Here is an 18,304-nt window from a genome sequence, read left to right as displayed (position 1 = left end):
AACAGTGTTCAAGTGAATATTTGTGTCACTGTGTATATACTTGATATGTGTAATCAAAAGGCTAGAGTCATACAAATCTGTTTCTGTCACTTGAGATGATAGAGAAATGCTGCTCGTTAATTAAGCGTTCTGTTTTTCTAGTCTTGTAGTATACATGACAGTATATTTTTAAGTGATTAAAAAATGCAATATATACAGAAGATTACAAGTAGGCTGAACATGTAGAGACTTGATATTTCAGAAAAGAGATGATCTTGTGTGTCTTCAGGATTGTCACTGTAGACATCTGAATAATCAATTTTCTGTCACACCGGAGGCTTACAGAAACTATATTGGGATCATTTTACCTTCAACAGACCCCTTTTGTTTCTGCATTGGTTTAAAGGGGCTCCACGTGGCAGCTTAGCAACAGATTGTCTAGGAGGGAATAAGGTGCAATATCAGCATCCTGGAGAACGCTGCTCCCCACACTACCTCAGTCATTCAGCTCCACCACTAAAGTATTGAAATCTGATCACTCCACTAGAAAATGCAGTATTCTACCACGTATTGCCGAAATACTTAAATGGGCAAGACTGACAATAGTTTTAATGAAGGTTCCATAGGGAACATTTTTCATTCATTGAGTATTGGAGCTGTGCTATTTTCCTGTAATAATTCATTTAGTCTGACTCCAGTATGTGATATCTGAGCATTACGTGTCATTCAGGTGAACAGGCTCAGAGAGCTATGGCAGAAATAGGTACAATTTGAAACCACAAGATTTCAAATCATGCTTTTTTTTTCAGCATGAGTACTGCAAGTTTAGCAGTTTATATATGAAATGACAATATAAATATAAAAATTTCGCTCTTACCAGAATATTGCAACAAATACTATTCAGAAATACCAGAATTCAGTACTTGCAGTCTTGTGTTTTGGGTACTGCATAAAGAATCGAGGTTATTACCATAAATGATGCCATTGAAAGCAGTTTTCTCTCTAGTCAGTTGTGTTCTTATTGAGCCCGATGCATAAAAAGGCATAGTACTGGACTTGTGATTAGATAAACATTTTTGAATGAACATTTTAACTCATTTTAAAGTTACCTAGGATGTTCTGATTCATTGCATAATTTAAGTTAGAATTTTTTCGATAATTTTTTTTCCCAAGCTTTACTGAGGTATGATTGACAAATTACTTTTTTTTTTTTTAATTTAGTTTATTTATTTATTTGACTGTGTTGGGTCTTCGTTTCTGTGCGAGGGCTTTCTCTAGTTGCGGCGAGTGGGGGCCACTCTTCATCGCGGTGCGCGGGCCTCTCACCGTCGCGGCCTCTCTTGATGCGGAGCACAGGCTCCAGATGCGCAGGCTCAGTAGTTACGGCTCACGGGCCCAGTTGCTCCGCGGCATGTGGGATCCTCCCAGACCAGGACTCGAACCCGTGTCCCCTGCATTGGCAGCAGATTCTCAACCACTGCACCACCAGGGAAGCCCTGACAAATTACTTTCGATGTGGGTCTTTTATTAATCATAATTGTTTTGGGTTGGAATTTAAATGAGTGGTCATACTGAGTATAATTGTGTAATTCTAAAAGTAAATTTTAAATTGAATATCCTACTTGCAGATTTAGATATGTTGGTATTTCATATCCAGCAACTTTTGCACCTGTTTTAGAGCCACTGAAATTAGAAAAACATAAGTTTAAATTGGAACTTTTATAATCTATAAGAAGATTCAGTTACATACTTGAACTAAACATCTAAAATGTTCCTTCTCCTTTAATGATTTTTTAATTTTGATTCATTCATTACAAATGGTGATAATATCAGTACTGTATTGTGGCCATTAATGAAATCAGCTGTCCTTCCTTTCTACCCATTTGGCTATGTGTGACATTACTTATAAGCCTGTTCTCATTGTAGTATCACAACTCAGACTGGTTGTATCCTGAAAATGAAAATATAAGAAGTCAGTTGAGCAAATAGAGGTTTGATTTATCTGAAACTTCTTTTAAATCTAAGCATAATTGAGAGAGTCATGTTTTAAATTCATTGAAAATATGTTGATACTTCACTTGGAAGAATAACTTAAGTAATTAAGTGTTTTTTTAAACTTCCTAAGCTTCAGTGCTTTACTAAAGCATGTAGTAGAAAGAAGGTTGCTAGTGGGTTAGAATGTATCAACTCAAGTAAGTACTTAGGAAGTTTCAACATATTGCTAGCAAGGCATTCCTAAGAAACCTTCTCTAAACTTTAGTCTTTCTGTTGCCACAGAATCAAGTATATACTTGGTTGGAAATTGTAAATGCTCTTAACCCTATCCCTCTGGCCCCAACCCAACTAATGTTCCTGAAACTACTTTAACATATGAACTGTTGTTCTCTGAGCCTGCCGCATTCCATCTGTTGGTTCAAGAGTCAGCTCAAATCCTGTGAGTCCTTTCTGGCCCACAGTCATTTATTTCAGAAAGAAACTATTTTGTGGGTTTCTACCATTCTCTGGCAGTTAAATCATATACTATCTTGTAATATTTCTCCTCTTGCATTTATTATACCAATTAACTGACATGGAGCAACCACAATACATGTCTAGGCCTCGATTTGTGAGTAAAGCGATTTTGGAGGTTCTCTACCTTCAACAAGATAAACATTGCTCTCATCTGTTGTCTCGAAAAGCTGTCAGCTCTTTGAGGCCTGGAACTTATTGTTAGTTTGATATGAAGTGTAGTGTTGGGGGGAGACTTCTGGGCAGAGGTCAAGGGACCTGGCTTCAAATCTTGTCTCCGCCCCTGACCAGGAATGCAACTGCCGCCTCTCTGGACATTGATTTTCGTATTTATGAAATGAGGGTAAGTTGAGTAGTCTAGTGTTCAGATAGATGACTTTGGGGAAATTCTTGAAATGAACATTAGAGTTATTTGTAACTTTAGCTTCCTGGGCAAGTTTCCTAGAATATTAATGCCTTGTGAAGGAAGACAGTCAAATAGTAAAGCTATTAATGTTGACAGTAAGCTGTGTGAGTGTCACTAGGAACTCACTTGGGTCCTCAATCTACTGAGATGGGGGAGCAGGAAAAGAAAAACTCTTCTGCCTTTACTCTCATGTCATCCTTCACACCAGAACCCAGATTTTAAGTTCTGCATTTCTTTGCAGCCCTGTGCTTCAGGGGAAGCTTGACTCCGTCCTCGCTTACTAGGGGCAAGTTTAAATCCTATTTTATGTGGATTTTGTGTTTAGTATGCAAAATCTTACGTGTCATTTTGACAGTAACTTGAGTCTTCTCCTGAGAACGGGAGCAGTGTAAATTTGAAGGTGGTAAGAAAGAATTATTTTGCCATTTTGTCCACTTTGACGAGGAGGAAGTAAAGGCTGAGGTATGTTTATGTCTTCTGAAATATGTGGGTTGCTTTTTTTTTAGTTTATTTTTTGTTTATCGTCAAGATTAAATGAGATAATGTATGTGAAAATGCCAGTTATAACTTAGCACGTGCAAACTGCTCAATATGGAATGTTTCTTAATCTAATGTTTATGAAAGGGGATTTCAGTTGAATAGCCCTACTGCTTAATAGACTATGTAACTTGCATTGTAATTTGAGCTATTTTTGAAGGCTTTTTTTGCAGACCTGCAAAGAGTATGATTACTTTTTTTGATATGATTTTTGAGCTCCTTATCAATGGATGCTTTGACACATCATTGCTGGAGAAGCCAAACGACTCGATAACTTTCAATTAGATACAGCATGTAAAAATTCTTTTGTTATGTTCGGTGTTTATGTATGAGTTCAGATTGTGCAATGGCCGCAGCCTTCAGGTTGATTTTTAATCCGAGGATACACAAATTGTACAAAACGATGTTACTTGTTCTCCCCCTTGCATATGAGCTTACAGAGAAATTATAGTACACAAGAACAGGACAATATGGTGAGTTTTTTTTTTTTCATTAAATTAAAGGACCATCTTTTATTCTGATATATTCTTCTACTTCTTAATGCTTTTAAAATCAAAAATGCTAAATTAAAAAAAAAAGTTCAGAGTTGACAATCTCTTGTGAGTATCCCAGATTTGGAGAATTTTACTGGGCCGCAAAATTTTGAACTCTGAGAACAAACTCATCTAGTCTGAGATGAGTAAACTGAAGTTTCTTCACTAGACAGCTCATAAAAGGCAGTAGAAAGTGAGGATTCAGGTCTCCCCACATTAACTGCTTTCTTCCTACTTCACGAAGTTTTCTCTGAGTGGCGTTAGTGGAAGCCATGTCATGTTATACCACTGCAAACTTAAATGGCGCTATTCGTGTTGTTAAATGGAACCCAAGTCTTTGATCAAAATGGGCTGTTGGCTTATAGATCTATCAGGTGACTATTACTGTACCACTTAGGCCTGTAGTCTCATTTCTCTATGTGTCTGTGTTGGAAAGACAGAATCATCAAGGTGAATGATTATCTTTCAAATTTAGTTGCATTAATAACATTTCTGCCTCTTCATATAGGGAGATGAGATTGAATCTGATGCTTGGTACTAAGGAACAGAAAGACCAGTTAGGTACACTGAGGTTCTGTAGCCTTTTTTTTTTTTAGTTGAGGCATCATTATAAAACTTACTAATAGTAAGAAGAGAATTGCCCAAGTTAAGTTCATGTGGATCGCATTCATGTCTTGGCACTATGACAGCTGAATGTTTGCTGAATGTATTCATTCTGCAATGTTTACCGCTGACCTTGAGGCAGACCGCCAAAGAAAGCTCCGATGGTGCCAGTTATCAGACTTTGTACAATACAAATTTTATTACAGTATTTTCTATTCTCTGTCTCATGATCCCCATTGATTTACATTATCTCTAATGTGAGGTATTGTTAAAAACGCTTTACTTGTGTGTATTGCTTTAGAGTTTACCAAGGGCTTTCACAAGCTTTATTTCGTTTGGGTCTCATAGAAACCTTGATTTTAGGGTAGGTATTATTATTATTATTATTATTTTACAGATAAGAAAATTGAAACTCTGAGGGGCTAAGAGACCCGCTTGAGATTACACAACTAGTAAGTGCTGCAATTAAGACTCGAACCTAGGATTGCTGACTTTAGTATAGAGTTAAATGTTTCTCAGATTATTTTCTGTAGAACACTAGTCCCAGAAGATGTTTTATGAAGAAGATCTTCATGGTGAAATGAGTTTGGGAAAGCCTGTGTATATTGTTCCTTCTGGATGCTCATAATACATCAGTCCCTGTACCAACAAGACCAGTTTACCTTTGTTCAACCTTATATTTCCCAGATTTATTTGAATATAGAACCCCTTTTAAAACTAACACACTCTAAACACCCCAAGGCATTAGTATTCCTTAAAGTACACTTTGGGGGGAATATTAGTGTAGTAACTTTTCCTATACTGTACTACCCTAATCTTGTATGGAACTTTTTGTATGGTACCTTATAATTTAAGCTTTGTACTCTTGTCGAATGCTAGCTTCCTGAAAATACACCAAAATCATCCTATTGATAAACTAAAGCTGAGTTTATTGCTTACTATATATGGTAAGGCCGGTCACTACATTGACAGTCTTAGTAGTGTCTTGGATAGAGGCAGGTTATTGAGTTCTTTTGGGATCTGGTTTAAGGTGATTTTTTGATCTGAGGGCTTGTTTATGATGGGACATATTAGGGACTAGGGTTTTAAAGCAAATTTTGAAAAGTAAACAGTCATTCAATGCCATCTATTGTTCTGAGAAGGGAGTATAAACTTGGCTGAGGGTGAATTGAATAGTCTAGTGTTCAGATAAATGACATTGAAGAAGTTCTTGAACAATGAAGCTATTTGCAACTTTAGCTTCCTGGGCAAGTTTCCTAGAATATAAATGCCATGTGAATGAAGACAGTCGAATAATAAAGTTGTTAATAGTAAGCTGTGTGGGTGCAAATGGGTTCAGTTATCCGTATGGCCCCCTTACTGCCATTCTTTGGCCTGAGCTGAAGGATTCACAACTGGGGATGTGATCTCACGATCTTGACTGCAGAGCTTCACCACTATTTGTGGCATCATTATCATGTATCAGGTTTCCTAGATGGTTGTTTCAACATCCATAAGTGTGAGATTTTTCTGTTCTTTTACTGGATCATTTTTTTTAATCATGTGGTGGGATGACAGTTGCATGGTGGCTATAAAACTTGTAGTCACCCATCTGAGGCCCTGTATAACAAATAGCAAGGGAAGGGTTATGACCAGAGTTTATAGCGTTCTAATGCATGAGCCAAGAGTGCCCAAATTAAACTGGAAGAACAGATTTCATTTCCAGTGTAATGAGCCTGCAGTACCAAATATGGGATTATTAGCCAAATTACCCAATTTTGTAATTTCTTTGTTAGTTTACCAGATCTCTTTAGTAGTAATAAAGATGTCCTAGAAGTTTGGAAGGATATAAGCTCACCATTTCCCCCTACCTGCCTAAAACAGCACATGCAAAAAAAAAAACAAAACAGCACATGCTCCCCCTCAAGACACCAATATTATATCTAATGGGCTCTTATTCCATTTAATTTCCTGAACTTCTTGGATGAGGAGTTCCTTGGTGGAATTTTATAGCCTTGGTGGCTTTGTCTAGCTCCCCTTTGTCTGCTTTTCTCTGAATCATAGCATGTCAGACTATCTTGAGGGCAGGTATCCATCTATCAAGGTAACTACCCCCTGTCCATTTTGCAGGTAGTAGATGGTGGGCTTTTGTGTTTAAGACATAGGGGACTTCCCTGGCATTCCAGTGGTTAAGAGTCCATGCTTCCACTGCCAGGGGCACAGGTTCAATCCCTGGTCAGGGAACTAAGATCCTGCATGCTGCGAGGGGCAGTCAAAAAAAAAAAAAAAGATGTAATTGTGTTACAAATTCAATTCTGTGTTACAAATCTGGTCATTGGTGCCACCCAGTCATCTATTTTTGGTCAAAATACCCCTATGGGTTGTCAAATAGTTTTTTATGATTTGGGGGCCACTTAAGAGTAGTCTGGCTCCAGGTGATAAAGTGTCAAGACCATTAATTAGGCAGATCTAAAGTGAAATAAATAGTGCGTTTTACCTATAAAACTGGATAAAGTGAGACAGCTTCAAAATATGCACCATCTATTCCCTAGTTCTGTCCCAAGTTCTGTATCTGTGAAAGCTAGCTCCCACAGAAGGTCCCAAGTATTAGTTTTGGTGGAGACAAGGGTATTTTTTTTTCACCTAGATGATCATCATCTAGATCTATGATGATAGGGGATTTTAGATTTCTGGCTATACTTGTGTTTGCCATCCAAAAAGTCACCTAATAAAACAGTTGTCAGTTACCCAGAAAATCATCTGATATCATTATAAGGAAGTAGAACCAAGGAAAGCTGGGTGCTCCTCCCAAAGGAAAATGTGTACAATTGCAGCAGTTAGTTTGATTGCATGCTTTAACCAGTTCATGAGTAAACTGTCTATTCCTGAAGACTAAATCTTTGGTTTTAGGTTGTGCAAGGTTTAGGAGGATTTTGAGTAAAGGCTGCTCATACCCGTTGATGACAAGGCTGGGTGTATTGCGTGAGCTCCTTGCAATATTTAGTCATGTCTACTTGCTAGTAGTGTGTGGAGTCTAGGATCAGATGAAATATTCCTAGATGTCTGGACAGGCCTGTTACTTAATCATAAGCCAAGAGCTGATGAAGCCCAGAGGAGTCATTAAAGCCAATGAGAAGATCTTAGACCATAGAACTTTGAGAGACTGAGAGCTTTGCTAAATTGAGTTTCAGAATTCCACTTGCTCTTTCTACTTTTCCTAGAAATTGGAGGCAATATGGATACAGGCATACCCCATTTTATTGTGCCTTTTTTTATTGCTCTTTGCAAATACTGTGTTTTTTACAAATTGAAGATTTGTGGCAGCCCTGTGTCGAGCAGGTAAATCGGCACCATTTTCCCAACAACATTTGCTCACTTTGTGTCTGAGTCACATTTTGGTAATTCTTGCAGTGTTTCAAAGTTTTTCATTATTATATTTGTTATGGTGATCAGTGATCATTGATATTACTATTGTAATTGTTTTGGGGTGCCACAAACTGTGCCCCGCTAAGATTGCAACCGCAATCGATAAATTGTGTGTGTTCTGACTGCTCCACTCACCAGCTGTTCACCCCCATCTCCTTCTCCTTGGGCCTCCCTGTCTCCTTAGAAACAGCAATATTGAAATTAGGCCAGTTAATAACCCTGCAATGGCTTCTAAGTGTTTCAGTGAGAGGAAAAGTTGCATGTCTCTCCCTTTAAATCAAAAGCTAGAAATGATTAAGCTTAGTGAGGAAGACATGTCAAAAGCCGAGACAGGACGAAAGCTAAGCCTCCTGTGTCAGTTAGCCAAGTTGTGAAGGAAAAGGAAAAGTTCTTAAAGGAAATTAAAAGTGCTACATGAATGTTAAGAAAGCAAAACAGCCTTATTTGCTGATATGGAGAAAGTTTGAATGGTCTGGATTGAAAATCAAAACAGCCACAACATTCCTTTAAGCCAAAGCCTAATCCAGAGCAAGGCCCTAATTCTATTCCGTTCTATGAAGGCTGAGAGAGGTGAGGAAGCTGCAGAAGAAAGTCTGAAGCTAGCAGAGGTTGGTTCACGAGGTTTAAGGAAAGAAGCCGTCTCCATAACATAAAAGTGCGAGGTGAAGCAGCAAGTGCTAATGTAGAAGCTGCAGCAAGTTTATCCAGAAGATCTAGCTAAGACCATTAATACAGATGGCTACACTAAACAACAGATTTTCAATGTAGACTAAACAGGCTTATATTAGAAGATGCCATCTAGGATTTTCATAGCTAGAGAGGAAAAGTCATGCCTGGTTTCAAAGCTTCAAAGGACAGGCTGACTCTTGTTAGGGGCTAATGCAACTGGGGACTTTAAGTTGAAACCAGTGCTCATTTGCCATTCCGAAAACCTGAGGGCCCTTAAGAATTATGCTAAGTTGACTCTGCTTGTGCTCTGTAAGTGCAACAACAAAGCCTGGATGACAGCACATCTGTTTACAACATGGCTTACTGAATATTTTAAGCCCACTGTTGAGAACGACTATTAGGAAAAAAAATTCCTTTCAAAGTGTCACTGCTTATTGACAATGCATCTAGTCACCCAGGAGCTCTAATGGAGATGTACAATGAGATTTATGTTGTTTTCATGCCTGGTAACATCCATTCTGTAGCCCACGGATCAAGGAGTCATTTCGACTTCCAAGTCTCACTATTTAAGAAATACATTTCTTAAGGCTAAAGTTACCAAGGATAGTAATTTCTCTCATGGATCTGGACAAAGTAAATTGAAAATCTTCTGGAAAGGATTCATCATTCTAGATGCCATTAAGTGCATATGTGATTCACAGGAAGAGGTCAAAATATCAACATTAACAGGAGTTTGGAAGAATATGATTCCAACCCTCCTGGATGAATTTGAGGGGTTCAAGACTTCAGTGGAGGAAGTGACTGCAGATGTGGTGGAAATTGCAAGAGAACTAGAATTAGAAGTGGAGCCTGAAGGTGTGACTGAATTGCTGCAATCTCATGATAAAACTTGAATGGATAAGGAGTTGCTTATGGATGAGCAAGGAAAGTGGTTCCTTGAGAGGGAGTTACTTCTCTTGAAGATGCTGTGAAGGTTGCTGAAATGACAACAAAGGATTTAGAATATTACATAAACTTAATTGATAAAGCAGTGGCAGGGTTTGAGAGGATTAACTCCAATTTTGAAAAAAGTTCTACTGTGGGTAAAATGGTTATGTCAAACAGCTTTACATGCTATAGAGAACTCGTTCGTGAAAGGAAGAGTCAGTCGATGTGGCAAACTTCATCACTGTCTTATTTTAAGAAAAAACACAGCCACTCCACCCTTCAGTAACCACCACCCTGATCAGTCAGCAGCCGTCTACATGGAGGCAAGACCCTTCACCAGCAGAAAGATTATGACTCACTGAAGGCTTAGATGATGGTTAGCATTTTTAAGCAATAAAATATATTTTTTAAAATAAATATATTTATTTATTTATTGGCTGCGTTGGGTCTTCGTTGCTGCACGCGGGCTTTCCTTAGTTGCAGAGAGCAGGGGCTACTCTTCATTGCGGTGCGCAGGCTTGTCATTGTGGTGGCTTCTCTTGTTGTGGTGCATGGGCTCTAGAGCGCAGGCTCAGTAGTTGCGGTGCACGGGCTTAGTGGCTCTGCGGCATGTGGGATCTTCCCAGACCAGGGCTCGAACCGTGTCCCCTGCATTGGCAGGCAGACTCTTAACCACTGGACCAGCAGGGAAGTCCCCAATATTTTTAAATTAAGGAATGTCCACGGTTTTTCTTTAGACATAATACTATTGCATACTTACTAGACTAAAATATAATGTAAATATAACTTTTGCATGCACTGGGAAACTGAAAATTTTGTGTGACTCACTTTATTGCAATATTCATTATTGCAGTGGTCTGAAACTGAACCTGATGTATCTCCAAGGTTTGCCTGTACAAACTTTCTGATTAAGTGGTAGGGCTTTACCTACCACTTATTAAAGCTCTTTAATAACAGTTCCAGAAAAATTGCTGCCCCTGACACTAGAGAGATATATTTGAATTCCCCAGGTTGGGGCATGAAATATGGTAGTTTCTCTCCTACTGTAGAGCCAGAGCTTTCTGGCAAGGAAAGACCCGTCTATCCTGAGAATAAGCAAATAATGACCAGGGCATATTTAAAACCCGTAGCAGTGTGTACTTGTATGAAATCCATTTGGACATGTTCAAAGAGGACCTGAATGGGGAGCTTTTGTCCATGTTCAACTTTACAGCTTTTCCAGGGTAATGCTGGTGGCATGAAACATGCACCAGCAAATTTAGCAAACTTTCCCTACTGTGATGAGTAATTTTGTGTCAACCTGACTGAGCTAAGGGTTGCCCAGATCCTGGTAAACATTATTTTTGGGTGCATCTGTGAGGGTATTTCTGGAAGAAATTAGCATTTGAATCAGTAGTCTGAATAAAGAAGATCCACCCTCACCAATGTGGATGGACAGCATCAAATAAGTTGAGGGCCCAAATAGAACAGAAAGGCTGAGAAAGGGTAGATTCACTCTCCGCTTACCCTTGGACACCAGAGCTTCTGGTTTTTGGGGCTTTGGACTCGGACTGAATTTTATCACTGGCTTTCCTGTTTTGCCAGCTTGCAGACAGCAGATTGCCGGCCTTTGTGGCCTTCATAACCATGTGAGCCAATTTCTGTAATAAATTTCTTCATATATATATATATATGTGTGTATATATATATATGCACACACACACACACACACACACACATATTCTTTTTTTATGTGTATGCTTGATGTTGTCACAGAGGTCCCTTAAACTGTACTCATTTTTAAAATTTGTTTTTCTTTTTACTGTTCTGACTAGGTGATTTCCATTATTCTATCTTCTGTATCGCTTATGCATTCTGTATCACCTAGTCTGCTGTTTATTCTCGCTAGTGTATTTTTCGTTTCAGTTATTGTGTTCTTTAGCTCTGTCTGGTTTTGTTTTGTTTTTTTTAATTTTTTTAATTTTTTTATTTATGGCTGTGTTGGGTCTTCGTTTCTGTGAGACGGCTTTCTCTAGTTGCGGCAAGTGGGGGCCACTCTTCATCGCGGTGTCTGGTTCTTTTTATATTTTCTAGTTCTTTGTTAAAATTCTCACTGTGTTCATCTATTCTTTCCTCAAGTTCAGTTATCATTCTTATTATGATTGCTTTGAACTCTTTATTAGGGAAACTATCTCTGTTTCATTAGCATTTTCTTCCTTGTTCTTTTGCTTAAAACATGTTCCTCTGCCTTCTCATTTTGTTTAAGTTTCTCTGTCTCTATAAAAGTAGGTAAAACAGTTACATATCCCAGTCTTGATAGCATGTCCTTGTGTGGGAGCCTCCCTTTGTGGTTGGCATGTGCCCAGCAGCTTTGGTGGGAGAGCTGGATCTGAAGTGAACACGGGCTGCATCTCCCCCCCAGGGTGTGCTGGCAACCACAGTCTTAGTGAGGGGGTAGGGCTAGAGCCAGAGCCAGGTGCAAGCTGGGGTTTCTCCTAGGCTCCATGGCCATCACCACCCTATGGGGGAAGGGGGGTGGATCAGGGCCTGAGGGTCTGGAGCAGGAGCCCTGAGGGAGTTGGGTTTCTCCCAGGTGTGATAGCAGTTTCTGCCTTGGTTAGGGGCGTGACTGGTGCCTGAGGGCTTGGGGGTATAGTTCTCTGCTGGTTTCACATTTTCCCCCAGTGTGTGTGCCTTGGTTAGAGGCTGGATCGGGACTGTAGAGGTTGGTACTACACTGCTGAGCTGGTTTCTCTCCTTCCCTAGTGTGTGCACTGATGCACATGCTGGCAATGGCTGCCTCTGGTCACGAGGGTCCCAGCCAGCTTCATGTCACTCAAGTGTACACATCCTCCTTATCAGCCTCCACCTTAGTGGGAAGCAGCCCTGGAGCAAGAAGGGCTGGAGCAGGAGCTTGGTGTGGGCTGGGGGATACACCAGGGCAGTCCTGGGAAGCAGGCCAGAGCCCCAGGCAGTTTTTAATCTGTTGCATCCACAGTGTGACTATGAGTAAGCAAGTCTGTGCACGTGTTCTTCAAAAGTGGAGTCTTGGTTTCTTACAGCCCTCCAGTAAGCCCCAGTCGTTTTCAAACTAAATAAGGGGGCTTGTCTTCCTGGTGCCAGACCCCGTGGCTGGGGTACCTAATATGTGGCTTGAATCTCTCACCCTGCAGGGAGGATCCCTGAACCTGTGATATCTCCCTCTTCTTCTGTGTCTCCTACTAGTGGTGTAGGTCCCAACCTGACCACTTCTCCCTTCCTAACAGAAGCCATGTGGATCTTTCTTTACAGCCTTGGTTGTAGAAAAGCTATCCTGCTAGTCCCCAGGTTGATTTCAGCAAGAGTCACTCTATATGTAGTTGTAGTTTGGAGGTGTTCGTGAGGGGAGGTGAGCCCAGCGTCCTCCTACTCTGCCTTCTTGATCTCTCTCCTATAACTATACATCTTCTATTGATTCTGTTTCTCTGGAGAACCCTAATACATGAACCAATGTTGATTCAGTACAGTGGCCAATTTTTCCTTACTGTGGTGAGTAATTTCATGTAAACTTTGCAACATTCCATGCTGAGAATGCCAGAAGTGATCTTTATATGATTTGCATCCAGATTTCTCCCAGCACCTCTTTTTGACTCTGGATCTAATTGCTGGCATTCTGTAATAGCCTTTTTGAGTCTCTTTAAAAATTTGGTCTTTTGGGATTTCATGGGTGCTAGGATCTTAGCAAGAGATGCCTGTCTCACACACTGATCAGCCAGGATATTTTGTTGAGGGTTAGCCCTTTTGGGGGTGAGTTCTGACCTTTTTAATAACTGGCACCTTAGGAAGTATTAGAGCACTTAAAAAAATTATTTATTTTGCTAACTGATCTTAATTGCATTTCCTGCTGAAACTAAGAACTCTTATTGTATCCAAAGCATTCTAAAATCATGGTCTACCCCCAAAGCATATCTGCTATCAGTTTATATATCAATGTTCTTATCTTTAAGTAACCAGCAAGCCTTGGTGAGTGTAATGAGTTCTGCCATCTAGGCAAATTTTGCCTCTTGCAAGGGGTCATATTCTAGAGGTGAAGTGAGACCTGTTATGGTGTATCTCTCCTAATATTTTTCTACGTAGGTCTTAAGATATGATCCATCAACAGAGAAGTTTAAGTCTGGATTTTCTAATGAATTAATTTGGAGTATAGATCATACACACATAGAGGTTAAACAGTCGGGGGTTTCTCATTCTCCAGGTAATAGAAGAGTAGCAGCATTTAAAATATTGTAACAATGAACGAAATATGTGGAAGAGAAAATAATACGATTTCGATTTCATAGGGGGTAAGCCCACTTGCTCAGAAATGTGTACTTTCAGCAAGCAACAAAGATTGTACAGCATAAGATGCATCAAGTTTAAAGGGGACCCTAAAACAAAATCTGCAGAAGCCTTCACTAAGTTAGATGCTGTAGCTATTGCCCTTACCAGGGCAGTAGGTTTTGCCACTAGGTCAAGAAGAAGATTGTAGTAAGACTTCGGCCCCTAGTGATTCCCATGAAATTAGGTCAGAACATTAAAAGCTTGTACAGATTACTCCCATACAAATAGGCAGAGAGATTTATAGTAACTAGGAATCCCTAGAGTGAGACATTGTTGAAGAGCTCAACTTTGCTGTTGTAGCACAAAGACAGCTTTGGACACTCTGTAAATCAACGAATGGAACTACATTCCAATAACATAATATTTTTAAAACAGGTGGTGATATATGGATCTTTTATTGAAGAATATAGTCCCTTAATATTTATTGTGGTTACTGATATATTTGGAGTTCTTTCTACCATCTTATTTTGTGCTTTGTATCTTGATTTTTATATACATATTGTCTCCTTTCTTTTGGCTTGACAGAGATTTAACAATTTTTTAAAGAAATTCCATCTTTCTCCTTCATTGAAAATGATGCTATTTTAATTTTTTTGTGGTTCTAACAAGCATGTTTAACTTAACAACTTCAAAATGTAATCACTATTTTTGCCCATCTCTCAATATATATGCCATAATTTTTAATTTTAGTTCTCTATATTTAACCCCACAATTTTAGATAGTACTAGTTTGTTGCTGTCTTATACAATGTTAATTTCTATCTTCCCATATAGTTTTCATTTATTTTGCTCACCATTGGATTTTGTGTCATGTACCATGATTTTGGGCCCATTTTACTTCCTCCTGGAGTAGGTCTTCTGAATTTTAGAAGCCAGTTATTAGAATAATTTTTTAAAGGTGATGTCTTTTTTCCTCTGACTGCATATATGATCTGCCTTTTGTTGTTCTGTTGTGTCTAGGTGTGTATCTCTTTATTTAAGATTTTTAGGATTTATCTGAATTCTTGAATCTGAGGATTTGTGCATTTTATCATTTTTGGAAATTTTTCAGCTGTTATGTCTTTAAGTATTGACTCATCCCTATATTATCTATTAGCTCCTTCTGACAGTCTTATTAGAGCTATGTTAAACATTCTCCCTCTGTTCTCAATATCTATCAAATTCCCTTTTAAATTTTTTATCTCTTTATTATTCTTCCCTCCATTCTGAATAATTTTTTCAGAACTATCCCCAATAGTAATTCTTTCTTTATTCATGTCTAATCTTCTATTTCATCTCTTCATTGAGTTTCTAAATTCAATTATATATTTTTAATTTCTAGACACTCTAGTTATGAAATCTGCTATTTACTTTAAATACTATCTTTTAAATATATTCAATATAATTATTTTCAGTCATTGTGAGTCTGATGTAGTTGTTTGTGTTCTGAGTGTCTGTCGTGTATGCTAATTTGTTTCCTTCTGTGCCTAAGAATTTTTGATCTTAAGGTCATGTTTACTTTATCTGTAAATCCTTGGAGGCCTGGCTTTAAGGTATTTTCCTCTAGGATTTTCATTTATTTCTGCCAGTCACTTGTGGTGTCTTAAAGTAAATGCTCACCATGGAGTTTTTCACACGTGAAGGTGGTACAGATTTTGTCTTTGTGTGCAGGGCCACCTTGTGGATAGAAACTCCCAGAGAAGACTTTTCCTTTCTCCCAGAGCTAAGGTAAAACAGGCACATTTTCTTATGATGTCTGTATTTATCTTATGTCTGAAGGAGTTACCGGCAAATTTCACCTCATCTGACCTGTCATCCTAGGCTTTTTCTCCGGTGCCCCTGTTTTTATAAAGACCAAAAAGCTGGAAATCGAATCTACCAATTCGATTGGTGGGCAGAAGCTTCAGTGGTAGCTGTTAGGTCTTGCCCTTAGCTGTCTCACTGGATTCAAGTTTTTGCTTCATGTTTGGCCTGTGGAGAGTTTCTCCTTAAATGCCCAGCCATAAATTTAAAGAGACAAAAAAACATTTATCCAAACCTTTTAGGCGTCTGTCTTAGGAGTTTTTCTCGAGTTATCCACTTCACTAAATTGCCTAAGACAGAAGTACTCTCCTATTCTTTTTTGTATTATGGATTTACACTTAAAAAAAAACACAACTCTTTGCCATCACTTTAGCACTGTATTGAGAAAATTAAAGATTAACAAAAATGTTTTATTGTGGAAGATCATTTAACTATTACATTTGGGACCTTATTTATGCTGAAGCATAGGGGTGACTTCACAAACACAGAACTGAGTTTAAATTTGTAGGTGAGTCCTGAAATTAAGTGTGATGCTTTTGTACCTCCCTTTTATTGTCAAATATTGTTATTAAATCAGTTGGGTTTGACAGATGAATGTATGTATCTAAGGGTATGTTCCTGCATCATTTCACTCAGTTAGGCTGTGCTAACTAATAATTTCAAATGAAAAATTGTACTCATTTTAGTGAAACTTTAAAATGATACAAAGTAGATATCACAAAGTTATAAATATGACTTTTACTTCTGGATATACTTTCCATTATGTTAGTTCTTTATTAAATTTATAAAGGCCAGAGAATGACCTTTCATGAGGCAGAAGAGAAATTGTAGAGAAAATACTTGAGAGTTATTGATCTTATTTAGATAAAGATCTAAAGATCTTATTTAGATAAAAATCTTAAGATCTTATTTAGATAAAAATCTTAAGATCTTATTTAGATAAAAATCTATGTTTTGTAGCATAGATCTTAAGATCTTATTTAGATAAAAATCTATGTTTTGTAGCAGAGGACAAAATAGTTAATTAACTTGGTAAAGATAAATTTTCTTTTTCCTTGAAGAAGGCACATTTGTAGTTAGCTTTGTGCCTGAGGTTGGATTGACTCAGCAACAAATTGTCAATCATTGTTGTAAAATGCAAATCTCATTTATTTGGATAGAAATGAATAGAGCAGGGGGTTCTGAACTTGTGATCTGGGCTTCAGAAGGTTTGAGATCCCCTGAAATTATGTAGTTTTGCACATATATTTATATTCATGCATTTTCTTTGGGCCAACCAACCCCCGCCTTGACCCTCACATCCCCTTGGTGCATTTGTGCAGTGCAAGCCGTATAACTGTGTGGGGTGGTTAGATTTCCTAAAAGCTTGCATCCCATAGTTTGAGAAATGGAAAAAGATGAATGAAAGCAACATGATTTGATATACTGAGGAAAACTTGTTTCATGGGGACGGGATTTAGAAACTTAAAAGTCATCCTCATCAGGTGTGTTAAATATGGAGATAACAAGAGTAAACTCTTAGAGTCAAACGTTATCATTTATTTTTAAAATTAAGGTATAGTTAATTTACAGTGTTGTGTTAGTTTCAAGTCTACAGCAAACTTCCCTGTGTTATACAGTGTGGGTCCTTGTTGTTTACCTATTTTATATATAGTAATGTATATATAAAATAGGTAAACTCCTAATTTTTTTATTAGGATGTATAACTAATGTATAATACACATGATTTTTTATTCGTTTGTGTGTGTGTTTACCACACCTGGGAGAAGCCATTCATGACAGGAGAAGTAGCTCTCTTGCAAATCTTCCAAAACCTTGCTGGATTTCTTGACTAGGTTTAAAATACACTATATTTAGTAGCTGACTATTTTCCAGCTGAAATTTCAGACTGGCAAGGAACATGGGTACTGGCTAACCAGAGTCTTAGTTCACAATTCCTATATTCTCTTCTTAAAGGAAGTAGCTAATACATCTTTTAAAGAAAACAAACTAATGTATTACCATAAATAAAGGAAACACAAGGAGAAAAGAGCAACAAAAGTTTTGTATGCCAAACATAAAATAATGTGATTGTGGTTACCATAAATTGATACGTAGCTGTTTTGTTAAAAATTGTTTCAAGTATCGATAGCACTGAATTTATTTTTTATTAAAAAGCTGAATGTAAATTTTGCTAAGTTATATTTCTTTTAGTCTCCTCTGCCTTTTTTGTTTCTTGTATAAATAAACCAAATATTTCTGATCTGGTATTTCACAAAAGAAATCTCTCCCTTAAAAAAAAATGTAGGGGCTTCCCAGGTGGCGCAGTGGTTAAGAATCCACCTGCCAATGCAGGGGACAGGGGTTCCATCCCTGGTCTGGGAAGATCCCACATGCCACAGAGCAACTAAGCCCGTGTGCCACAACTGTTGAAGCCTGTGTGCCACACCTACTGAAGCCCGGGCACCTAGAGCCTGTGCTCCACGACTAGAGAAGCCACTGCAATGAGAAGCCTGCGCACCGCAATGAAGAGTAGCCCCTGCTCGCCGCAACTAGAGAAAGCCTGCGTGCAGCAACGAAGACCCAACGCAGCCAAAAAAAAAAAAAAAAAAAAAAAATGTACGCCTTACATTTCATGT

The sequence above is a fragment of the Eschrichtius robustus genome, chromosome 1 (assembly GCF_028021215.1).
Source record: "Eschrichtius robustus isolate mEscRob2 chromosome 1, mEscRob2.pri, whole genome shotgun sequence".
In the NCBI taxonomy this organism is placed as follows: Eukaryota; Metazoa; Chordata; class Mammalia; order Artiodactyla; family Eschrichtiidae; genus Eschrichtius; species Eschrichtius robustus.
The sequence above is the reverse complement of the archived record's forward strand: the minus strand, read 5'-3'. Positions refer to the sequence as shown.